Source organism: Pseudorca crassidens, chromosome 10, assembly GCF_039906515.1.
Source record: "Pseudorca crassidens isolate mPseCra1 chromosome 10, mPseCra1.hap1, whole genome shotgun sequence".
NCBI lineage: Eukaryota > Metazoa > Chordata > Mammalia > Artiodactyla > Delphinidae > Pseudorca > Pseudorca crassidens.
Genome location: NC_090305.1, coordinates 33,645,592 through 33,672,000, shown reverse-complemented (window position 1 = coordinate 33,672,000; position 26,409 = coordinate 33,645,592). Strand labels below are relative to the sequence as shown.

Below are 26,409 nucleotides of genomic sequence, written 5' to 3'. Positions count from 1 at the left end.
AAATGGACTCTCATCCTCTCTCACAGCCCATTCCATTACTGGTCAGTTCTGATCACTAGAAAATTCCTCAACCTGCTGAGTTGAAACCTACCCTCTGGAACCTCTACCCACTGATTCTGGTCCTGTCTTCTGGATGGTGTTATAGCACCTCTACTCTCACCCCCCCATGATCTTAGCTATTCTACCCTGAATAAGTTCACGTTTGTCAGTGTCCTACTAGAATGTAAATGCAACACTCCAGTTCCGGCTTGACAATCAGAAGCAGGGGGAACACAACCTCTCCAGTGCTGGGCATTCTGTTCACACAGCCGCAGATGGAATTAGGCTTTCTGGCAACTGCATCACACAGTTGACTCAATGAATTTAGATTCAACTTAAACCACAGTTCTCTTGTGAACCATGGTTCACTGCTCTTGGTTTCAGCAGTTATCACCACCCAGTATCACATTACGTCTCTGAGTTTGCTCAGTGTCAGTCTCTACCCACTAGATTGTAAGCTTCATGAAGGCAGGGGCTTTGGCTTGTTCTGAATCCCCAACACCTAGGACAAGTCCAGGCCCACAGCGGACATTCAATAAATACATGCTGAATAAATGAGTATTTATAACATATAAGCCATATCTCACTTATCCTGTACTTGTGTAATTTATCGGTCACACCCAGTCTACTAACAAGAGGGATTTGAGATAACTTGCTTTGCAGAGGCCTTTTTAACCTCAGAGCCAACTTTGTTTTTGTTTATATTTTATTAAATTTGTATCATTAGTTACAGCCTGTTGAGATCTAATTCCTGGCTCTGGAAACCAACATATTGGCTATCCCTCCCAGTGTCCCGCCATTCATTCAAGAATGACCCGTCACTGTGGCCACACTGGTCTTACTATTCCTCAAACACTCTAAGAGGCTCTAGTGCCGGGGTCTTTGCTTTGGCTGTTCCCTCTGCTGTTATACGCCCTCCCCCACCCCAGATAGCTACACTGCCAGTTCTTCACCTTCAAGTCACTGTCTGTTATTTTGTTTTGTTTAGCTTTTGGCCATGCCACTCGGCATGCAGGATCTTAGTTCCCTGACCGGGGATTGAAACCTTGCCCCCTGCAGTGGAAGCATGGAGTCTTAAGCACTGGACCGCCAGGGAAGTCCCTTCAATCACTGTTTGAACGCTTCCTTCTCAGTGAGACTGACACTGTTATCCTATATAAAACTGCAAAATGTCCCCCTCTCCAATACTATCCTCCTTACCCAGCTCCATATTTTTGTTTTGTCCATAATGCTTATCACCTTTTAATGAGCTTTGTAATCTAGCTTATTTATTGCATGTACTGCTTGCTGTCTGCCCTACCAGTCCCACCCCTTGCTATACAAGGGAAGGAATTCTGGCCCGTTTTATTCACTGATGTATCCCAAGTACACAGAACAATGCCTGGCACATAACGGACACGTAATAAATATGTGTGGAATGAATGAATGGACAACTGCTCTGGACCCAGGAATGTATGTGACACCAAGATGAATAAGACACAAAGAGGTCAGCTGATCACATGCCACCTGTGTTATCTCCCAAGTCATTGGTGAAAATATGCAATGGGACAAACCTCCCTCCCTCTAGAACAGTATCAATTTATTAATTAACCTCCTCAGTGCATCGTCTTTCCATCAGTAAAACAAAATGAAACAAAATACCATTAATAACCCTATTTCAAAAAAGATTTTAATGGCATTTAGAAATGCTCATCTTATATACAATCAGGTCAGTGGAGGATATAGTACAGCACGTGGTCAGTAATATAGCCCACGGTTCTAATTATAGGAGGATAGCCGTCTACATAGAAACAAGACTGAGGGACTTCCCTGGCGGTCCAGTGGTTAAGAATCCGCCTTCCAATGCAGGGGACGCAGGTTCCATTCCTGGTCGGGGAACTAAGCTCCCACATGCCGAGGGGCAGCTAAGCCGGCACGCTCTAGAGCCCTCGCGCGACAATTAGAGAGCCCACGCACCACAACTAGAGAGAAGCCCGTGCACCACGATGCAAGATCCTGCATGCCGCAACTAAGACCCGATGCAGCCAAATAAATAAATAAATTGATTGATTAATTAATTTTTAGAAAAATAAACAAGACTGAGAAGAAATATACCAAAATGTTAACAGTGATTATTTGTGAGTAGTGGGATCATAGTTCATTTTCATTTTTTCCTTATATTTTTCAAAGTTTCTACAATAAACAAGTAGTACTTCTTTTTTTTTTTTTTGCGGTACGCGGGCCTCTCACTGCTGTGGCCTCTCGCGTTGCGGAGCACGGGCTCCGGACGCGCAGGCTCAGCGGCCATGGCTCACGGACCCAGCCACTCCGCGGCATGTGGGATCCTCCCGGACCGGGGCACGAACCCGCGTCCCCTGCATCGGCAGGCGGACTCTCAACCACTGCGCCACCAGGGAAGCCCAGCAAGTACTTCTTTTATAGGGAGAAGAATACTGACATACGGCTACCTGTTGTCCTTGTTGTCGTACCATTATCTGGACTACTCAGCCACTCGTATCCTCATCAAGGCAGTGAGAACTCAGGTGACACCTTCCTGAAATTGACCTAGCCCTCAGAAAGTTTCCAGTCTAGTTAGCATCAGTACACACACACACACACACACACACGGTACCATTATCATTTCCATATTATAGATGAAGAAACCGTGGATCAGAGAGATTAAAGTGACTTGCTCAAGGTCACTTACTGGAGTCCGGTCACGGATCTGAGCCTAGATTTTGAACCCACGCAGTCCAGCTCCAGAATGGATGTTCTTAACCACTCTACCATGTTATATAAACTCAAACTAGCACAAACCGAGGAATGATGGTACAGAATGATGGTGCTGAAGGCTCTAATGGGGAGGGTGGGAGTCAACATTCATTGAATGTACCAGGTGCTTGATACGCATTACCTCATTTCGTTCTTGCAGCTACTCTGGGAAAAAGATATTATTTTCATCTCCGTGTTATAAAGGAGGACACTGAGACTCAGACAGGGTGTGAATTTCTGCTGTGACACTTCGAGCTTATTAACCCCTTTGGCCTTCAGTTTCTTCCTCTACTCCATGGGGATAATAATCCCCACCTCACTGACTGTTGGCAAGTATTAAATGAGAAAATAGATTCAAAACACTCATCATAGTGCTCATTACTGTTAAATGCTTCATACATGGCAGCTACTGCTGCTATGATTCTTGATTCCAAAGTTCACACTCTTTCCACTGCAACAGGCTGACTTGCTAAATGAGCAAAGGAGAGGAATCAGTTCTGAGCGCTGTCATCAGGAAATGTGTGATGAATGAATGAAGACAGAGGAGATGCCATCTGAAGGGGCCTTGACGGAGCAGGGTCTCGCCAAGGGGAGGAGGGCAGGGGCACGCCCTGGAAGCACAGAGGGGCACGGTTTGTTCGTTCCTGTCCTTCGCCCTGGCTCTCCCCTGCCCTGCACCCTCTCCTCTCTGGCGTCCTTCCTTCCAGTTCTCCCTCCCCCTCTGCTCTGGGTCCCTTGCCTCAGCTGTTTCCATAATCAGGGCCCTGCAGCCTCTGCAGCAGGGAGTGGGAGCCCCTGGCCCTGGGATGGCCCCTGATAAACAGCTGAAGCCCTTGTTTGCAGAATCTGTCGTGTCCAAGGGAAAAGTAGGAAGAAACCACCGGGGTTGGGAGGATGGCTGATAATAAGTCACGTCACTGCTGGGGCCCCTCCACTCTGTCCTCCAGCCTCTGCATCTGGGACCTCCCACTTGTCCTTCAAGACCCAGCGTAGCCATGTCTCTTCTCCACAAAGCCTCCCTTGACTGCACCCCCAGCCCCGCACCTCTTGCAAGCTTCTATTGCAAGCAGCACAGAATCCAGTCCAGCCATGTATTCATCAAGTGGAAACTGCTCAGGTATTAGGGACCCAACCAGCCTGGGAGCTCCAGAGGGCAGACAGTTTGTCTCATGGGCCTAGCACAGAACTTAGGAAAGGTCTGCGAGAATTCTACGAAGACTGAGTAAAATATGGGTGAACGGTTATTCAAAAATTTACATATTGACATTCAAAAATTTACATATTGGTATTCAAAACTTTACATATTGACATAGAAAAAACTGTTTCTTAAAATGCTACGTAGGTAGAAGTCAAGGTCTGGGAATTTTTAATTTTTCCAAAATAATAATTAACGTTTTATATTTTAGCCATAAAATGTTCACTTGAGAGGCCATTTTCATTTCACTTGAGAGATTTTAGAGTAATAACTTTTTCCTTTAGTTTTATATACCCAAAACAAAATTTAAAAGGTATCTCCCCTTCCTTTTATTTATTTATTTTTTCCTGGCCACGCCGCCTGGCACGCAGCATCCTAGTTCCCTGACCAGGGATCGAACCCGCGCGCCCTACATTGGAAGTGCAGAGTCTTAACCACTGTACCACCAGGGAAATTCCTCCCCTTCCTTTTAAAAAATAGTTTAACTAGATATAAATGTTAAGTTTTAAAAATCATTTTAGGGAATTCCCTGGCAGTCCAGTGGTTAGGACTCCGCACTTTCACTACGCAGGGCCCGGGTTCAATCCCTAGTGGGCGAACTAACATCCCACAAGCCTCGTGGTGCGGCCAAAACAAAACAAAACAACAACAAAAAAATCATTTTGATTAATCAATGGGATATTTCAGCCATGTTCTAAAATGTACAAATGAGATATTCCTGTGTTTTCAGGCAAACTACTCCATATTTTCAAACAGTTGTAAATTACAATCTATAACTGTATCATATGTAATGCATTAAATAGTATGGATTCATTTTGCATAATGTCAGATACTTACGTAAATTTAGATAGCATATAAAAATGCTGTTATAAAAAGGATATGCAACATTGGGCATGCAAAATTACCTTAACTTTGTAAAAAGAAAAATAATTATATATGAACAGTATTCTATGATCTTATTTTAAATGAATAAAATTGAGTGTATATGCACAGGAAAAAAGGTTCAAAAGGACACATACCAGCTCTTAACACTGGTTTTCTCCGGGAGGATGGGGCAGAATTTGCACCTTTATTTTCTTCCTGTCTACAATACGTTTTTACAATGACAAAGTTTGTTTTACTTTCATAATTACATTTCTTACTATTCAATTGAATGAATTTCCCTTAAAAATTAAATATAAAAATTAACAATTATTTAAATAGCTGCTTAAATAATTGCATGACAACTATTTAAATAATAAAGAGAGAAGGCTAGAAGAAGACACACAGAATGTAAACTAAGGCTGTCTTTGGGTGGTAAGAACTATGAACGATTTTTCTAGCTTTTTCCTGTTTTTCTATATTGTCCAAATTTCCTATATTGAGCAAGTATTCATTTTATAATTTTTTTAAACCTTAAAAATAAAGGTTGAATGCATGAATGCATGACTTTCCCAAGCCCTGCTCTGTGCCTGTATCTGACCCAACATGCAGGAGACGTGGCTGTCTCTCTGTCCTCCTTCGCTTCATTACATGGATCAGGTCCTCAGAAGGACCTTGTCCACAGATGTGCATGGTTCAAGCCTCTATCCTCACTGCCCTCCCCAGATCTGGACACCTGCATGATCGTGAGGGCCTGGAGCAAGAATCCCGGAATCAGGTCAAGATGCTCCTGCCCTGCCCTTGCCTCCATCTCCCAACCCTCCAAACTCTACCTGTTCACTCCAGAGACTGCTCAGCTCTTCCGGAAGCCCTCCCCTCACCCCCAGCCTTCCCTGGTCTCCCTCACCTCCGAATGCCCACAGCATAGAGAACTTGTACCCCAAGACTTCATTTGTTGGACCAGCATTTATCGAGAAGGTATCGTATGCAGGGATGGGTACCATTAGAGAAACAAGGACAGGAGCCCAGAGTCATCAGGCACAGCACCCTTCATATGGGCTAAATGAATGAATGAAAGAAGATAGAAGCCAACTAAGATGCAGACCCTGCCCTCAAGGAGCTCACGGTCTAGTAAGGACAAGAAGCTGCACCCATCCACACCCAACATACACTAGGATGTGCTACCCAGGAGGTGGGATATGTGGGGGGAGCAGCTGAGTGTATTTAAACCAGGCCTTAAAGAATGGCCAAGTTTGGACAGGCAGGGGTGGATGAAAGGAGGACAAAGTACATCCCAAGAAAGGGGGACAGTATGAGCCAAGTGATGGAAGCAGGGACACCCCAGGATGTATCAGCACTCCTGTTGGCAGGAATAGAGTGATAGAGGTTGATTGTGGGTAAAAAGGCTGGAAGGGTGGGCTGAGCCCAGATGCTAGGAGAACCGGAGAACCATGACAAGTCGAATGTGATTTCACAGGGCCTGGGAAGGAAGCCTCTAATGGTCTTTGAGCAGTGATGTCATGGAAACACCCAGTAATCCAGGCAAGTCTCACGGAGGCCTGGGGTAGGCAGGCAGCCACAGGAGCAGAGAAGAGGCACACTGGGGAGATTGCAACCCTTGTTCCCAAGTGGAGAGCATGTCCTTAAAAGAAGAAAGTCACACCCACAAGCCAAAGGGCCCTTTCCCCACCTCACTTTCTTCTACACTGTCTTTTACGTTTGCTAGCCTCTGGCACTATGTTGCTTCAGTACACACCAGAATGAGTGAATGAAGAAACGGATGAACAAATGATTGGATCCCAGGCTGGCAAAGAATGCCTCTGGGCACACATTAAAAGGGTGGAGGTGGGGAAGGGATGGGAGTGTAAATGGAACATAAAACAAACAATCGTTTTGTTACCACTTCCTCTGGGGCCGGGCCATGGTTTTTAACGGTGTGCAGCAGGCACACACGGTCTGGCACGCGCAAATCCACACAGACACACAAAGAGCTATTAATTTACTTCCTTTGTGAGGAGTAAATAAAGATCAGGCCAAAACAGGCTCCCCCAAACCGCCAGGGGGTCTCCCCAGGTGTTGGTGCAGCACTTGGCTTAGAGGAGTCACAGGTGGCTGCCTGCTCGTGTCACCCCACCTCCCTTTATGCACGTGTGGGTCTGGTTCACCAGGGAGGCCTCATGTGCAGTGAAGAAGTAGCGGAAGGGGGAGGGTGGCAAGGCAAGGCTTCCTCACCCCTCCTCCAGTGCAGGCCAGGGCAGCAAAATTCACCCACCCACCCAAGAGAGGCAGCAGTGGTACAGCACGGACGCTGGAGGGCCGTGCTGGGCCCAGCAGCCCAGCCTTAGATGCTGAATGCTGCGGGAGAGGGCTGGGCCCGGGGGCATCAGGTATATACCAACCTGTGTGGAGGTACACTCATCCTCATTATTCATGGATTCTCTATTTGTGAATTTGCCTACTCACCAACATTTTTCTGGAACTCCCAAATCAACGCTCCTGCCGCTTTTGCGGTCATTCGAGGACACGCACAGAGCTGTGAAAAATTCAAGTCACCTGACGTGCATGTTCTCAGCTGAGGTCGAACAAGGCGACGCTCTGCCCTCTTGTTTCAGCTCTTGTGCAGTAAACAAGTGTCTTTTTCAGTCTATTCAGTGCCACCTTTTCAGCATGTTTGGCCTTTTTGTTGATTTCACTGTTTAAAATGGCCCCCAAACAGTGCTGATGTGCCAATGATCCTGAGTGCAAGAAGGCTGTGATGTGCATTAGCTAAGCTAACTTCAGGTGTGAGCTATTGTGCCCTGGGCTGTGAGTTCAAGTCAACAACAGATATTAAATAAGGTGTCTTTAAACAGAAACACACATAAAACAAGTACACTGGTTGGCTGATTTAAATGTTGGGACCACAGGCTGGAAGGAACCCAGCCCTGTGTTCCCCTAGGAGCAATGGCTCAGGATTCACTAATTCAGTATTCACAGCGACTTTATAGAACATGACTATATGAATAATGGAAATTGACTGTATTTCAATATTACGATAATCGGGCAGCCATATCTCTGGCTTCCTGTGAATGCCAGTCTGCATCTACTCATCCATTCACCACCCACCACCTACTGAACACCTGCTAAGTGCAAATCTTACATTAAAAGCCAAAAATATATTGGGGCTTCCCTGGTGGCGCAGTGGTTGAGAGTCCGCCTGCCGATGCAGGGGACACGAGTTCGTGCCCCGGTCCGGGAAGATCCCACATGCTGCGGAGCGGCTGGGCCCGTGAGCCATGGCCGCTGAGCCTGCGCGTCCAGAGCCTGTGCTCCGCAACGGGAGAGGCCACAACAGTGAGAGGCCCGCGTACGGCAAAAAAAAAAAAAAGCCAAAAATATGGAATGTAGACAGGACCCCTGTCCTACTGACCATCTTAACTGCAGAGATGGGGGCATGTGACTCTGAAGGTTTTATTTATTTATTTGGCCTAAATCCCTAGGTTTATATACCAGCGTTGGGGCCTCAAACTTTTGCCAAGTAGTAAGCGTGCATGAAGGGACACTGGGAGTCCACTCAGGGTCCAGGCAGGGCCTGAGCAAGGCCATGCCTTAGGGAATAAAATGAGAGAGGCCAACGTGAGCAGGCTGACGGCAGGTCTGGGATGCACTAGGAGAGGAAGCAGCGGGCCAGCCAGCCCTCTGCAGAGGCGAGGGCCTGCGGCCTCTCTTCCTGGACTAGCCGGAAGGACTGCAGGGCCAAGGGGGCCCAGAGAGGAGCTCAGAGACCAAAGGCCCCAGACAGGAAGTGTCCCCACATAGATTTCCACTTCCCACGCCACCCTCTTTCCTGGGATCATAGGTAATGGGAGGAAGGGTCCCACCCAAACTGGAGCACTGGAGGAGGGGCTGAGAGGAGACATGTGCCCCAGGCACAGGAAGAGAAGTCACCAACCTCACCAACTGAGAAGAAGCAAGCCCACACCTAGAATGTGAGAGGGAAGTGGAACCGCCACTCCAATGCCTGCTCTGCCCCCATCCAGCCCCCGCCCAGCTGCCCCAGGACGGCACCCAGGTGAGGCCTGTCATGTGCTTTCAGGGGCTCCCTTTGGGCCTTTCGAGCTCTGAGCCACAAGGGTGGCTCTCAGAGCTGCAATGGCCTGGCCTGGCCTCTATGGGGAGGCAGAAAGGGGACAGGGAACACGGAGGGCTTGTAAGCTCCATGAGGCCAGAGGCTTTGCCTGTCTTGTGCTTTTCTCTTTCACCTGCACTGAACACAGTGCCTGGGGCATTCGAGGCAGGTGCTCACTACAGAGACACTGAATGATGAACGAATGAATGAATGAGCAAGCAAACAATGGGCCCAGAAAACTGTCCGTCAGCATCTAGAGATTCACATCTCCAGAGAGGAGAACCATTTCCCTTGTTTTGGACAAAGCTCAACCTCCTGCCTCAACTCTGTGTACTTTCTGTCTCAGAGACTGAAACATGGCCCTGAGAGCCCTGTAACCCTCCATCTCCTGAGGCTTAAGACGGTCACATCTGATCACTGAGGTGAGGGGACATGATGCTTTTCTACCCCATCTGAGAACAGCAGGGCCACCCAAAGGGGCAAGAGTCGTGTCCTTCAATGAGCCTCACCCCATCCTACAGTGCACCTGGGACAAGGGCTCTGAGGACATCCAGGGGGCTTCTGGTCAGGGCGAAGGAGAGTCAAACCCTCTACCTTTGACTAGAGATAAGGCGGGGGTGCTGGCCCCTCTGCCCTAGGCCTCCCCCAGAGAGAAGTCCATCTTAGAACATTTCTCGCACAGGTTCCATGTAGAAAAGCCATCCTCACACGTGTGACACAGGCTCTCTTGGTCCCTGCCTATCTAGATCCTGGGGCAAAGGTTCCTAATTGTCCCACAGCACCCATTTCCCCTTCTTATACCTTTCATACCAGAAGCTCCACTATGTATGATCCCCAGACTCCCTTGCAGCTAAATGTGGTGGGGGACCAACTTTTGGCTAAAGGGATAAGGGATCTGGCAACTTGGGTGTCATGTCCTGAAAAGGAAGGGTCGTGCCCCCTCCTTCCCTTCTCTCCCTTCCCACTGGCTGGGTCATGGACCCAGGGGATGTGGTGGTGCGCTGTCTTCAACATCAAAGGGCCTGGACAAGCAACAGCCTGGGAGGAGTGTGGGTCCCCAACACACAAGGGGTCCGATCGCCTACCAAGGCTTGTAGTGAGAAATTTCCCTTTTGTTTAGGCGCCTGGTTTGGGGGGTCTCTATTACAGCAGTCTAACCTCTCCCAATGCCTATCACAGTCCCTTCGTTGGTGCCAGGTGCCAATGGGTAAAATGTGTAAGAGGGACTTTCCTCATCAGCATCTTCAGCCCTTCAGCTCCGCATCACCTCACTCCATCAGGTCTGCTTTCCCAAGTGTCAGAGAGGACCTTCCAGGGAGACAGGACACCTCCTGGAATGCCACCCCAGCTAACACAAAGGAGGTGAATGTCTCCCTCACTCACAATACATAATTCATTCCTCCCGCGGACTGACCACTTCTCAAACTCTCTCCTTGGTGAGAAAAGACTCTTCTATGCTCAGGGACCACTGTACCTTATCAGGCCAACTCTGTCCTACAGGGAAGGCAACGAGGAAGGGCAGCAAATCTATGTAATCTTGGACAAATCTCTTAGCCCCTCTGAGCCTCGGTTTCTTCCTTTATAAAATGTGGATAATAATCATTGTTTACAGGTCTGTGGAGAGAACTCAAGTTTATATATCTATAAAGTGCCTAGCAGCGTGGCTGACACAGAGTGGGTGCTCACTAAACCACGGCTGTTACTGCTATGGAGCTAAATATTGAGGACACAGCTGGAGGAGAGCCCTGAGTGACCTCCCCAGTGGAGGGTGGCTGGAAAGGGAGTGAAAGAGAGAGTTGGGGAGAAGAGACCACGGCCGTAAAGAGGAAGAGAGAGGCAGAGGTGGAGGTGCTATCAGCGGAGAGGAGGGGAAAGGGCTCAGTGATGCCCACATTGGACGAGAGGGTGGAGGCCACAGCTGTGGTGTCTATCAGCTGCCTCTAGCTCACACAACCCCTGGGCCCATCTCACACGGTCTCTACCCAGCACTTCTGTCTGGGTTGGCCACCCTCACTGCCACTGCCATTGTTGCCGCACTGTCAGCTGCTGCGTCTTGCCTCATCTTCCTTCCTGTCCCTGATAGGACAGAAGAAGGGGACGGGAAGCAGCTGCCTTGCCCAGCAACCACTCAAGCCCTGTGGGCTGGAGCGGCCCAGGGTGGTTAAGAGCCAAGGCTCTGCAGACAGACAGGCTGGATTCTGTCCCCCACTCTAGCCCCTAAGAGCTGATGACCTCAGCAAGTTATGTGGCTTGTCTAATCCTTCAATTTCCTCGTCTGCACAAAAGGGATAATAGGGCTGCTGAGAGGAAGGAATGAGATCATGCGTGGTGAGCACCCAGCACAGGGTCTGGCACCATAGCAAGTGTTTAATGAATGGTAGCGACCCTCAGGCATGTAACCCACGCAGGCACACAGAGCCCTGCGCTCAGAAAGGTTCCACCCTTGGTTTAATGCTCTCTTGCCACCATCTTGAAATTCTTAATAATTTTTGAACAAGGGGCTCTGAAAATTATGTAGTGGGTCCTGGCTAGTATATACACTGAGTTGGCTGGCTGTGGGTGACTATGCAAGGGGGGGGGGTTGCCCATCAATCTGCTGGAGATGTGGGACATTAGAGGGCTTTGGTGACCTCAAGGGAGTCATTTAAGTGGAGTGATGTGGGATTCTGCCAGGTTGCCTGCAGTTAAGGACTGAGAGGGTGGTGCAACCCCCACGCACACCCTCCCTGGGCATTGTGGTGGGTAGGGGTGCCCTCCCCTCAGGCAGCCAGGCCAATGGGCAGCCTGGGGAGCCCCCCACTACCTTCCTCTTTCAATCATCCTCCCATCAAGTGCAAAGGTGCCCGATGAACGTCAGGGCCAACACCCATCCATCTGCCCCCCTTGGTTTTATCCTTTGTAGGGGAGGACAGAGGCCACGTACAAGCTCAGGAGGATAGGAGTTATGTCCAGAGTCCCTGCATCTTTGGGACATGGAAGTACTACGTGGTGGGAACCAGCGCTAGCCTGAAGCCCCTCAGCGCCCAGGTCCAGCTGAGTCTCACTGTGCAGGTTGGAACTGGAATGGGGGTGACATAGAAGAAGGGTGTTGATGACTCCTGGTGGCCCGAGGGGTTAGCCCAGCCCCAGGAGAGGGAAATATCTGCTCCTTCTAGCTCCTTGATTTTTAAATCCCAGGTTAGCATATCTATCAAGTGGTCTGGGGTAGTAACTTGAAACCTCAGGAGACAGGGAGACTTGCAGGGGGTTCCGTGGAGCTGGGGGTCCCCCTGGGCACTATGATGAGGAATGACCCCCTCAGGCGGCACATCTTGTACTTGCTGTCTGTCTCCCCTACTGCACTGTGAGCTCCTGGAGGGTCGGGCTCACCCACAGTGAGAACCAGATGTTGCAGACCCAGCCATCAAGACCACTGCGTGCCCTCCTCCCATGCACCCCACGCTGCCTCAGGTCCTGCCTCAGCTTCCCCAGACTCGCCACCACTACCACCACCACCCTCTTCTGTTCCTGGGCCTTCCTGGAGTAGCCCACGTGTGAGTCTGAGGGTGGCCCAGGCTGGCAGGTGGAGCCCGGCCCTGGATGAGGCCTCTCTTCATCCGCCTCCGGCCACCTGTCCGGGGCACTCACTCCCTTCCAGACAGCTGGAGAGCGGCCCTGGAGCCTCTGGTTAAGGGAGGGGAGTGAGTGTGGGAAGTTCTAAGGGACCTGAGCCAAGGCTGCGGGGAGGCCCTTCTAGCCGATGGGGATGCTGAGTGTGCATGTGTGGGGTGGGGTGGGCGAAGGCACTCGGGAGAAGTGAGAATTGGGGGTGGGGTCAGAGAATGGAATGTGGAGTTCATTCTCCTGGGGGCACAGCTGTGTATTTTGATCTTCTCCGTCAGCTGCAGCATATTCCTTATCTTGGGGCTCAATCCAGACTCCACCTCCTTCTCTGTTGCTGAGCTGCAGAAGGCAGATACTGTGGGATACAGCCGGCACCCTGCTCACTACCTTAGCTCCCCGCTGCTCCAAGCTGCTAAAAGGGACAAGGAGCGAGCAGCACCCCCGCCCCAAAGAAAGACCTGCTGCCTACTTCAGATCCATCCTGTGCCCGTCCATGGGTAAGTGGATCTTGAAAGTCAGTCATCTCACATTAAGACCCACCCCCAAATGCCAAGACAACCCAAGTTGTCACCCCAGAGTTGCCTGGATATTTCAGCTTTATAGGTGCCATAGAACTTGAAGGGTCGGCAGATAGCGCTGCTCAGCTGGGAACTTGAAGCAGAGGCAGCTGTCACCCTCCCAGGCCACACCAGGCCATCCTCTGGGCCGTCACACTGCATTCCTTGTGCCAACTTTTTACGTGGCACCTAATGTCTCCAATGAGATGCTGTGAAAATAATAAGACTGATTTTCTATATACTTATGGAAACACAACTCATGACTTTTTTTGCATTTCTCTTGTTATTGCAGAACTGGAACATTTAGAAAAGGGGAAAAAGTAGAAAAGAAATCACCCATAGTTCTACTGCCCTCAAAAAACAACTGCTGTTCACATTTTGGTATATTTTCTTCCAGTCTTTTCTCTATGTGTGTATATGTGTGTATGTGTGTAAAACATACAGTTGTAAATGTATTGTATGTATGCTTTTGCATCCTGATTTTTTTCCTTAACATTAACATATAGGTAATTTCTGTGATGCCACATGTTTTTGCAATTGGACGTTTTTAATGGCTACCTAGTATTCCATTTACTGGATATAGTATACCTTGCTTAACCATGCTCTATTGGGAGGCATTTAAGTTGTTCCAATTTTTTGTCACTGTACATAATAACACCCTGATGAAAATCATCATGGACAAAATTTTTTCCTACATTTAGAATTACTTAAATTAGGATAGAGCCTGGAAAGTAGGATTTCTAAAGCAGAGGGTCAGAATATTCTGGAAGCATTTGATTTGATACCTTTAGCCAAACTGCTTTCTGAAGGGAGAATTTACCACATGGCAAGGTCACCAACAGGCAAGAACACAGCCATTTAGGTCTACCATCGTGTAGGGCCACCACTCACTGTTAGGTATCTTTTTATGTGCCTAAGTCGTGCTCCCTTTTGTAGACTATTCTTTTTTGGCTGCTAAATACACGGTCCCCTTTCCAACAGCACTGTCACTTCCTTTCAGGAGGTTACCTCTCCCCTAGTGCAAATCCAGGAGCCAGCCCGCCTGACCTGCAGCTCAGAAACTGGAGCAGCCGGCCCGTCCATTCCCACCATGCTGTCCGTCCTTCTGCCCAGCCCTCAGGCACTTTGTCATTTTCTGCTCATTTCCAGTTTTCCAGCCTTTCTGGTGAGTCTATGGGTTCCCAACCTTCTTCCAATAAATTCCCTTTGCCTTACATTGGACAATCTGTTTGTGTTGCTAACAGAACCTTGAAAATACTGATACTTGGCCAACTTAGCGTTTTTCAAATTGCAAGTCAGGATGCTTTACTGGGTCATGAAGTCATAAAGCTAATCTTGACCAGCATTTAAAAAAAATGAAACAACAGAATAAAAAAGAAAATATCAAAAAGTACATCCTCTGGAGTGAGGGGAAGTATTGCTTAGTGAATGAAACTTGTTTTACGCATGTGTGTTTGTGTGCAATCATATGAAATAGGTTAAAATGAAGACATTTCTAATTTTGAAAAACACTGCCCTAATTGAACTTGAGTTACTTGCAAATAAAGAACAATCAAGACCAATCTGTCCTAGATGTTTTTTATATTTCTCCCCAAATCTTTAGTACCTAGGAAAATGGACTTCTTTGCCAAGAGAACAGTATATTTCAAGGTCCACCCACTATTTTCTCTCTATTAATAGCCTGACATCTCCTCCCACCCTTTACTTGATGATACTTAATGATAATGGACATCTTTTCCTCTTGGTCTTTAAATTTCTCTTAATAGCACCAATATTCTGCCAGCCCCGCAGGCTGAAATATCCTGGAGTAGTCCTTGAATTCGCCTCCATTCATTTACTCACCACCTCCTGTAGCCCAGTAGGAGAGAAGGCGAGCTAGCAGTAAACTGCAATACACGGCAACATACTTCATCTTAGAAGTACACATGGTAGCTAACAGGGGAAGGGCAGGGCCATTTCACAGGGCGGATGACTCTTCATACCTTCCTACCAAATAATTACTAAGTTCTGTTGCTTCTACTTTCAAAATATTTTGCCAAATCGCCCCCTTGTTTCCATTTCTACTGCGTCACCCTAGTTTCAATCTTTTTTATTTTATGTAGACTCTTGCCTACTGCCCTAGAAATCAGTTCTGATCGTGTCGCTTCTTTGCTCAAAAGTCTTCAATGGCTCCCACTACCTCCTAAATAAATCCAAACTCCCCAACCCAACACTGTTGATTTGGCTCCTCCACCATCGCCCCGAAATTTCTTTCCAGCTCCATGTCCCACTATGCCCCTGGAACAGGTCCACAAGGTCCTCTCTTCCCAATCACCTATCTGTGTGAGGCCCGATTTTCTTCATATAAATTGACCAAAACAACATATTGCAACAGACTGAAGTAGAAGCAGATAGGAGAATCCAGCTGTCTTCTATTAGGTCAAGCATTAAAGAGATTTGTGGAAAATGTAAAACAAGGCCACACTTCAATTTTCTTTTCTTTTTTGGAAAATATAGTTATTATCTTATAAAATATATGCTGCTGTGTTAACATGCAATGATTATTTTATTGTTACTTTAAAGGAATTAATAAATATGTTTAAAATTTCTCATTTAACATATTTTTATTAGAAATCAAATGTCAATAGCTACAACTTTGAAAAGTAAAAGCTCTTTGGGATCCTCAATAATTTTTAAGGATGTAAAGTGTTCCTGAGACTAGAAAGTTTGAGAACTACTGCCTGTGATCTAACATGTCAGTTAAAGCAGACACAGGGTCTCTGAAATGCCCCTGCCCTCTCCCCTTTCTCATGTTTTACTTCCCTGCCCCAGTGTGTTGCTGGCGATTTTAAACCATTAAAGAAACAAAAAGTGGTCATATGAAGAATAATTATTCTTTTTTTTTGCGGTCCGCGGGCCTCTCACTGTTGTGGCCTCTCCCGTTGCGGAGCACAGGCTCTGGACGCGCAGCCTCAGCGGCCATGGCTCACAGGCCCAGCCGCTCCGCGGCATGTGGGATGTGGGATCTTCCCGGACCGGGGCACGAACCCGCGTCCCCTGCATCGGCAGGCGGACCCTCAACCACTGCGCCACCGGGGAAGCCCAAGAATAATTATTCTTATAGAAATAATAGTGATTATAGAAGCAGCCGCTAGTTATTTTAGAATAATAGTAATATAAAGAAGAAATAAACCTAGGGAAATCCCTGGCGGTCCAGTGGTTAAGACTCCGCGCTTCCACTGCAGGGGGCCCGGGTTCAATCCCTGGTTGGGGAGCTAAGATCCCACAAGCCATGCAGCACAGCCAAAAAAAAAAAAAAAAAACCAGAATAAATAAGCCAAATAATTGCCATAGAATTAAGAATAGAAGAATGATTACATCTATACGATGGCTTTCAGTAAAAAACCAAACCCTCAGATATTCAGAAAAGTAAAAAGATGCAAAAGCAACCACCATTTAAAATTGCTCCTGAATATTCTCCCATCAAATCCACTCCTTTTTCATTTTCTCAAATGTCACCTCCAGGACTTTCCTGGTGGCGCAGTGGTTAAGAATCCGCTTGCCAGGGGCTTCCCTGGGGGTGCCCCGGTCCGGGAAAATCCCACATGCCACAGAGCGGCTGGGCCTGTGAGCCATGGCCGCTGAGCCTGCGCGTCCGGAGCCTGTGCTCCGCAACGGGAGAGGCCACGACGGTGAGAGGCCCGCGTACTGCAAAAAAAAAAAAAGAATCCGCCTAACAATGCAGGGGACATAGGTTCGATCCCTGGTCTGGGAAGATCCCACATGCCGCGGAGCAACTGAGCCCGTGTGCCACAACTACTGAGCTTGCGCTCTAGAGTCCGCAAGCCACAACTACTGAGCCCACGCACCGCAACTCCTGAAGCCCACGTACCCTAGAGCCGGTGCTCCATAACAAGAGAAGCCACCGCACCGCAACGAAGAGTAGCCCCTGCTCGCCACAACTAGAGAAAGCCCATGTGCAGCAACGAAGACACAACTCGGCCATTAAATAAGTAAAAATGGCATCTCTGAGGAGAAATTCCTGGTTCCATCCACAAGCAACCGCTCCTTCCTTCAGATTCCCACAGTACTGTCACTCAAACCTTTCTCGCAACCCAGGGAGCCCATAAGAGCCCATAAGCGAATGCATACTGAATTCCTAAATGTGCACATTTAACTACCACAAATCCAGTACTATCTCCTGGAGGAGATACGAACCAGCCTCAGAAACTCACGTATTGTTCATACAATGTGGGCCCTTCCCCAAGCTCAGCATAATCTTCCACCAAAGACTGCCACCTGCCCCAATGAAAACTGGCTGTGCTGGAGATCCTTAGAGATGGGAGAGAATGCCCAAGCCATGCATACTGTGTTTTAGGAGCAGTTTAAGGAGACTTAAATAGTAATGTTGACATGTATTTTGTTTTTACACTGTCTGTGAACTCAACACAGCATAAAATGTGGCTCTACTGTAAATGAGGAATGGACAAGACCTCTGGGGCTTATAGATGTTGTTGGAGGGATATGCCAGGTGGGTGAACTCACGAGTCCTACACAGTCCTGTCCTCTGGGCAGGGTGTGTGGCCTCCACCCCGGGCTGGAGCTGCTGCCCATTTTGGGATGGAGTATCTAGAAGGTAAAGGTTGCAGGCCCAGCACCAGGACCCAGCTTAACCACCAACTCCAGAGGTGTGCCCGCAGCCACTGTCCTGGTGGCACACCCCTGCCAAGGAAAGAAAGGAAAGGAAAATGAGCATGGAGGGGGGAGGGGAGGGAGCTGGAGGAAAAGCTTGTTTGCACCATGTTGCAGTTAAGGCAGCTGTGGTCGGGCTGATTCATCCAGGGTGCCCCAGAAAGGTCAGGGCCCCAGCCCCACCTAGCAAAGCTCACATCGCCACCACCCACTCCTGCTTCCTGGGTAGTGTGCAACACCTGACCTGCCTGCTGGGGCAGGGCAGGGCCCTCCTTGCTCCTTCCCTGCCGTCTTGATTGGCTTAGGAGACAAGCCTGCAGCTCCAGCCAGGAGCACTGAGGGATAGAGGAGGCCCCGGGCTTGCCTGGGGGATGCGTATCCACACCATCACACCTCCACACAGATGTGCAGATCATACACAAACACACTGTCACACACAGGCAGTTCGGGGGCCTACCAGCCTGCTCTCCCCGGTCCTGATGCTGTGTTCAGGACATCTCAACAGGGAACTTGGGGTCCCCTCACACTCCCCCTGGTGGGTGGGCACTCCTAAGTGCACGCGCACACACATACACACACACAGAGTGCGCATGAAAAGTCTGACTCCAGTCAGGGTTCTTTCAGCCCTGGGCTCTCAACACTGGCTGTATGACCCTGGGCAAGTTACTTGACCTCTTTGCCTCAGTTTCTCCATCTGCAAAGTGAGGAAACCTCGGAGGATTCTTGTGAGGAGTAAATGAGAAATGAGTTAATAAATATGCATACTTATTATAAACTGATTTACACATGGTATATATTACACGTAGGCACTTTCCACAGTCACCGGCACATGGAAGTACTGTGCAAACATATGCGCTTATTACCCCCAACGTCTTCACTGCCACCTGCCTGTGAAGAAATGAGGGTTCGGAGAAAATCCACACAATAGATTCCTACAAGGAATACCAAAAATGACTCCTAGAAGCTGCGATAGAGGAGAAGCAGGGGAGATGCAAGACTTTTGAGGACCACCCAGGAAGCACCAAGCTCATGTCCAATGGTTGGGAAGAGTTTTGAGTTAGAACCCAAGAGGCTGGGCCCCGGGCAGAAAAAGACTTGGAGACCAAGAGACCCAAGAGGAAAAACTCAGCCTGGTCCTAAAGGTAGAATTCTAAGAAAAGGTGGTGGCTGCCCCTAAGACCAGCAGGTACCAGCTGACTGGAAAGAAAAAGAGAGAGGGCCTGGGAAAACTACTCAAATGTTCTACATCCTGGCCTACGCTCAGCCATCCAGTACATCTGAGAGTTTGTAACCCCAAGATCCTTACTCACTGGGATGAAAATAGATTCCACCTCTGAACAGTCTCCAAGTTTGTGGTTCTGTAGTAGATACTGCTTAGAGAAAAGGGAATAGGGCTGGAAGGAAAGGAAAAAGCAGCCCTGACTCTCAGAGGCCTGGTGTTGGGAGGAAACAGCACTCTTCCCCTCCATAATCCAAAGACAGCTTGTGATATCCACTTGCCAGAGAAGAGTAAATCCTCCCCGGCGTCTTATTCCAAGCTGATTCCTCAGCACCCAGCAGAGTGAGCTTAATAAACCAGAGCTCAGGAAGGAGAGTCTGTGAAGGACAGACAGGGGAAGGCAGCCTCGGGGCCTTCTGTGCCCCATCCTCCCGTCCCCTGGCCAGTCCTCTCCTCCTCCCACAGCCTCTAACACCTCCAGCTGGAGCCCAAGTTGGAGCCCAAGGTCTGCATCTGTCAGAGGCCCTGCTCCGGCTTCCTTTCCCAGAGCTCGGGGCCCCCAGAGGAGGGGCCAGGAGACGCAGCCTGGAGGGAAGAGAACAGAGAACAGAAGGCAGGACGAGCTGCAGCAGACGGCACTGGGGACAGAACTGGGAGTTTCTGTCCCAATTTCAACTATTCTGTCCAGTTGTCTGACCACAGGCCAGAACTGGTGGGTTGATTTTTATTCTAGAAAAGAGGATGAGATGAAGTCATTGGTGGGATGGTGAGGAAAGAAACCAGGGCTGCCCCCTTGTTTTTGGATAGCCCTCCATGCCCAGCCCCGGGAGCTCAGTCTGCGAGATGATCGTGATGGTGATATGATGGCGACAGAGGTATCACATATAAGGGTCTATGACCTGTTTGGCACTTGGCAGGGCTTTGAGTGTATTAACTCCTAAGCCTGGTGCAGAGCGTGGGCCCTGAAGCCTCGGCTCCTTACCCTGTGTATCCACTCTGTGCCTCAGCTTCCTTGTCTGTAGAGACCTAATGATAGTACCTCTCTCACAGAGCTGCTGTGAGGACACAAAAATTTCACACCTGGCAAGGGAATCCCCTGGCAGAGTCCAATGGTTGGGACTCCACGCTTTCATTGCCGAGGGTACGGGTTCAATCCCTGGTCAGGGAACTAAGATCCCACAAGCCACACGGTGCAGCCAAAAAAAAAAAAGAAAAAAAAAATTCTACAGTGAAAAAAGATCACAGCTGGCATATTGGAAGCACTCGACGAATATCAGTACGATTAATCCTCACAACGAGCCAGTGAGGTAGGGACTACAGCTACACCCACTTGACAGGTAAGGAAACCGAGTTTCACACAGCCAGGAAGAAGCCAAGCTAGGACTCAAACCTGGGTGGTTTCTGCACAGAGCACAGGCCCTCTGAGCCACTCCATGAGAGAAAGCACGGATTAGTGGTCATGTGTACAAACTTTACAGCCAAATGGCCACGTCAGACTTCCAGTTCGGCCACTGTCCTTCTGTGTACATGGAAGCCACCTGCTTAACCCTCGGTGCCTTGGTTTGCTCTTCTATAAAACGGGCCTCTTGCCTGACAGGGTTGTTTCTGGCGGGTGGTGGGTAGTGAGTTCCTAAGTGCTTGAAACATGCTGGTTATGGCCTTGCTCTCTGGGCCTGGCCTCTATGGCGCCCTCTGGCCACAGGGCTTGGAACTGCACTCTCTGTCCTCGCACACGCAGGGCCCTGCCTGCTGTGCCCCTGGGGCCCCAATGGCCCTGGGCCTTTCTAAGGGGCGGTGAGGGTTGGAGGGGGGCAGAGAACAGCAAGCAGATCTGAGTCAACAAACGAGGTACCAGGCAAGCCCTCTGCTGCCCCTCCTTCCTAGGGACAACGTCTAGGCCCCTGCTGTCTCTCCTTAGGAGTGGCTGTCCTGGGGTTGTTTAAGCAGGGTGGGAGAACTGGTCAGGCCGCTGAGGGCAAATAGTTTCCGAGAGGTGCGGCTTTCAAGTATCTTAAAAGAGATGACATGACATGGGTGTCATGCCCTCGAATGCTAGGAAAGGCCATGCCCATGAGGGCTGCGGGTCTTACCCTCTGCTCCTGACACGGATCCTTCTATTTCAGAGCAAAGGAAGGTCAAGGAGGGGGAAGCGAAGGAAGGGAGGGAGGGGAACCCTTGACCTAGGGAAGGGAGACTGCCCCAGGGGCGGAGGCCTGCTTGTTCTGGCCTGAGCCCAGAGGAAACCTGAGAGCGCATTTTACAGGGGCTGTGCTGGGTCAAAAGTGGCTCTCTGGCCCCTGGCGTGTAGATTGCTGAGGAAGGGGTGGGGGATAGGCCCCAGGAAACCAGCTGGTGGCTGAAGGACCAGGTGGCGCTCTTCACCCCATCCAGCAGCCCTGGAGCCACACACTGGGCAACAGCTCCACCTGGTGGACAGATGGGGAGGGAAGCTGGTCAATAATCACATGGGAGGCTTAGAGGTGGAAGGGGCTCTGAGGCCTTACTTGTTCACAGAAGCCCCTCCCAGGCATGTGCTCTAGACTCCCCTAGATGAGGAATTCACTTCTGCAGAAGGGGATTAGGCAATTATTTGTTAGAAAGTGCTTATGTTTTTTGGAAATCTGTCTCCACCAGTCCCCTAATTGGGGGCTACCAAAGGCAACCTTTCAAATGTTTGAACACAGCTACAGTATCCCTCCCAAATCTTCTCCCCATTTGCTTCAAAATTCCAGTTTGGCCTTAACCTTTCACCCACTACATCTTCCTTTCCCTTGGGTATCTTTTTTTAATACATTAACTTCCAGAGACTCTCTCTTCCAATTCTATACCCAAACCACTCCCCACACACACTAGTAGCACCATTTTAAAACATCTTTGGATCTCAACCTCCTATTGTGCAGGGTCTGATATGTTGGGGAAGTTGATGCTCTAATTTGAGAATTAAATAGATGTCAAGAGCACAGCCTCTGAAGTCAGATAGACCAGTGTTCAAATCTGGGCTCTGCCACTTACTAGCTGTGTGACCTCAGGCAAGCTTCTAAGCCTTTCTGAGCTTCAGTTTCCTCATCTATAAATTGGGAATAGAGGCATTTACTACCTGGAGTTACGGTGAATATCAAATGAGATAAGGCAGGTAGAACACTTAGGACAGCTCCTGGCAACATCATTCAGCTCCTACGTGGCCATTATAACCACATTTTTCTCGTGTTTGGGGCTGTAGGGAGCGCTTTGGGGAAGAGTAAGGTGAAAGGGCAGAGAGGAGAAAAGAAGACTTTGTGGAGTTAGCCTTTCCCATCTAGCACAAATCCCAGGTGAAATCCAACAAATGAGTACCTTGTTGCAATCCCATTTCCAGGGGTGTCTGACCACCTCCACACCCTCACCGACCCACACATAAACACACACACACACACACACACACACACACACGCATAAACACTGGGCGGGCCTTGACAGTTCTTTGACACTCAGAGGGTTTAAAATTTAAATGTCTTTGAAGGCAAGAAAAACACACCAAAATAAACACACCTCCAGCTCAGCAGAGAAAGGGAAACTTGGCAGGGGCCCCAGAACTTTCCCCACCCCCAGCCCTCCCTAAACTTCCTCTTGTGGTTTCTCAAGAGTACAACCTGTTCTCAACCTAGAGAACAGCGCCTGGGGCAGGGGGCTGGGGCTTGCTGAGGCTTCCATCGCACCCCACCCTATGATGAGAAGGAAGGAGGGTGTCCGTGTAGAGGAGTGGCCTAGAGGTCCACATAGTTCTGACCTTCACATCCTGCTTACCAGTGATATCGGTGTGGCCGCCCTCTACCCTCAACTCCCAGCATCAACACCCATCCCCCCAACCCACACCCCTCCCTCAAAGGCAGAGGCTAGAGGTAGTTTGACTGCAGGCAGAGAAGGACAGCCTCTGGGCCTCCCCAGATCTGTTTAGAGGGCTAATGTGAGAAATCTAGAGTTTCAGAAAAGTAGTGGAAAAATGGCTGGAATCCATGGAACCTCTGCCCTGTGGCCCGGCTGGCATCATGGGCAAGTCCCAGTCTGCCTGGAGGGATGGGGTCAGATGCGTGGATGCAGCTTTGGGATGCAACAGCTGTGAGGAAGTAAGGTGTGCATCTTAAGATTGCTTCTACTCCCTGACCATCTTCCTTTCTCAGCTACAAAGCTGGATTGTTCCCCTTGGAATCTAGAATATGAGGGTCTCTGCTCTTAAAGATTCCCAGCAAAAGAGATATCTTGGTTTCCCATCTCCCCAGATTCTGGCACATCACCTCCATGCATCTTTCTTGCATGAAACCTTGGTTTGTTCCTCTTGGTGACTGAGGCTTACTCAGGAGAAAACACACACACACACACACACACACACACACACACACACACACACACGGCCATTAGGAAAGGATACCAGCTCTGTGTAGTCTCCACAACTCCAGGCCTGCTGGGGCTCCCTGTAAACAGCACCAGTGCCCACACTCAGCTAACAGATTGCTCTCCTCTGTATCTCCCGAGACACAGGACCATAGCCTCCCTTTTGGAAACTCCTAAGCCCCTGGCTCAAGGGCACATTCCATGTGGTCAGTCAAGGAGGCAGGCTAGCCAAATGGTTAAGAACAGGGTCTCCCAAGTCAAGTGACCCGGGTTTAAATCCCAACCCTGTCCTCTTTAGGAAAATTATCTCCTCCATGCCTGAGTTTCCTCATCTATAAGATGGAGATAAGCCTAATGCTTACCTCATAGAACTGTTAGGAGGATTAAATGAGACATTACACCTAAAACATTTAGAAGAGTACCTGACAGTGCTATATAAGCCTTAGCTAGTATTCTGAACCTTTGAAGGAAGGAAATGGGAAAGAAAAGACACTTGGGATCATGGAGATCATGGTCTCAAGGACGGATCCTGCTGGAATTCTCAGATATGCTTTTGCTCCTAAATTCCAGGGGAGCAGAAGCTCTGACTTGTTTGCCATTATATCCCCAATATTTAGCCTGTGCAGACAGTGCAGCCACAGCAAACAGGTGGTGAAAGAATTCACCGTGTCAGCCATCTCTCAAATGAGCCTGGGAATTGAAAGAGCAGAAGAATCTTCAGGAAAGCAATGGTAGATCCAGTTCTTTTCACTCATGTCTAGTTCCAAAGAGAATTGAGGTGGGGGGGCAGAGAGCAAGGATTTGTTAGAAGAAACAGTCCTAGCAACCAGGGATGGGGGGTGGTGCCCCCGGATTGTATGACTGTTCCATCACCCTGGGGTAGACTCTCCCAGCTGCACCTAGCTGGGAATTTCTGGGGTCTTGGGGACCAGCCCAGAAACATGCCTTTCCCTGAATTCATCCAGTTCATTCTTATCTCTTCTTCAGGTCTAGACAGTGGGTTAAAGAGAGCAAGAGCTGTTTCTGGGTCCCTATTGTTTCCCAACTCCCAACACCACAGTCAGGGTTCAGTCCAGCTCTGCAGAATGAGTAAGTTCCCACAAAGACTTCCCCCCACTTCTCTGCCTGGTGACTATTCATCATTCAGAACCAACTCAAATGTCCTCTTCTCTCTGAAGCCTTCCCAGCCACCCCAACGGGACACTTCGTCTCTGTTGTTCTATGACTCAGGGGAGATCACTGTGGATGAATAACATCACTGCACGCTCAGCATCCCATCCAATCCCACACACAGTAGGTGCTCAGTCAATGTTTGCACATGAATACATTAAGGCTCCCTCAGTAACAGCAACCAATTTCTTCAGTTACTCCTCTTGTTGACACATTAAAAGACACAGAAGAGGGTAAGGCCGTCAATTGCGTACCCATCAGACACCAGAGGGACCGCCACTGAGAGGTCCCTCTTTCCAGTCCTGTCCTCTGGCCTCCTCCCTCGGCCCTGGCTGGCAGGATGACCCCAAGGCTCCCTGCCCACACGTCTTCTGCCCTCCTTCCGCCTCCCACCCCATCTCTGAGGTATGAAGAATGACAACAGACAGCCCAGTGAGGTCACTGGGCTTCCAGATCAGCTTGGAGGGTGGCTGTGCAGACACAGAGAAAGCTCAAGGCTTTGGGGGGCTTCCCCGCCCTTCAGCCACGTGCAACTCAGAAAGAAACTGACCCGAGCTTTGAGAGACAACCGGGAGGTGATGAGGACACCATGACCTCCTTAACCCCCCCACCTCAGACCCCCCGCCCAGGTGTCCAGCCTCAGCTTGGAGGCCCCAGCGAAGAGGGCAGACGCTGACACCCATCTGTCTTGGCTTCTCCAGCCCTCGAGCCTACCTCCTCGGCAGGTGAGCCCCCCGGAGCACCGACTGTGGCTGCACACACTCTCTCCCGCCGCCTCTCGCTTCTGTCTTTGGGGACATGGGGAGGGGGTCGCCACCTCCAGCCACGGCGAGGGGCGTGCACCCCTCCCCCAGGCGCCCAAACAGAACCAGTTTCCACCGCCGCAGGCGCGTCGTGTTTACAAAGTCGCCGCCGCGCCGCCAATCCCGAGTTTAAAGCTGGGCAGGAAGTGGGGAAGAGGGGGCGGGGGAGACAAAGGGGCTGGGTGCTCCGCTCAGCTAAGGTTTGGGCCCCGACTCCTCCCGGCGGCTCAGCCTGCGCAGCGACCCCAGCCCGCACATCCCGCTGCACGTTCCCCCGGTGAGGGGCGGGGGTGCCCCCCAGCCGCAGGTGCGCCCCGCGGGCAGGCGCGGCGCAGTTTTCCAGACATCTGCCTGTGAGCGTTTTCCACTCATCCACTCGCCTCTCAGGAAATAAATAACATTAGGCGCTGCTTCTTGACCTCTTACTCTCCGTCTGCACAGTGATAGACCCTTTGAGTGTATTAGCTCATTTTACCCCCTGCTATCCATCCCATCCCAGTTTCGCAAAAGACGAAACCGAGGCACAGTGAGATTAGGTAATGTGCCCGAAATCCCACAGCTGCCGAGTGCTGGGATTCAAACCCAGCTTCTGCGTCCTGCCAGACACCCGCAAACGGAGACGAATGAGGCGTGGTGCACGAAGGACTCCCATCCGGAGAGGCTGACCCGCGAGTGAACCGCAGAAAACCACATGCACCACGTTGACGCAACGGCCTGGGAATAAGGCGGGCAAGGGACAGCCTCTTGCCGCCGGCGCTTCCCGGCTCGCCCGGCAAATACCTACGGATTAATACACGGCGAGAAGGCAGTGGGATGCGTTGGAACACCTGGATTGGGTGGCTGTTGGGATCTAGTTCCAAGTGGGCTGAGGGGCCGCCGGCACAAAACAAGGTTTCCTCAAATTTCCCGCTCAGAAGAATCACCTGGAGGTTTTAAGAATACAGAATCTCAGACCCCTCCCCTAGAGAGTAAATGATGGGGACCCAGCGGGACCCAGGCAGAGGTTGCTATCAGGCACCTTTGGAGTGTTCCAGGGATGTGCTTTTTACGAAAAGCGACTTCAT

At 49.7% G+C, this 26,409-nt stretch overlaps 1 protein-coding gene across 2 annotated transcripts in view; it reads right to left on the bottom strand.

The window, feature by feature from the left end:
• The window catches only part of CCND3 (cyclin D3), an 81,206-nt gene extending 55,743 nt beyond the window's left edge, over positions 1-25,463 (bottom strand). For both annotated transcript variants that reach the window (XM_067752995.1, XM_067752996.1), the window contains exon 1: positions 25,257-25,463. The gene's annotated coding sequence lies outside the window, so the exon portion shown is untranslated. The remainder of the gene's footprint in view (positions 1-25,256) is intronic.
• Positions 25,464-26,409: the final 946 nt, after the last annotated feature.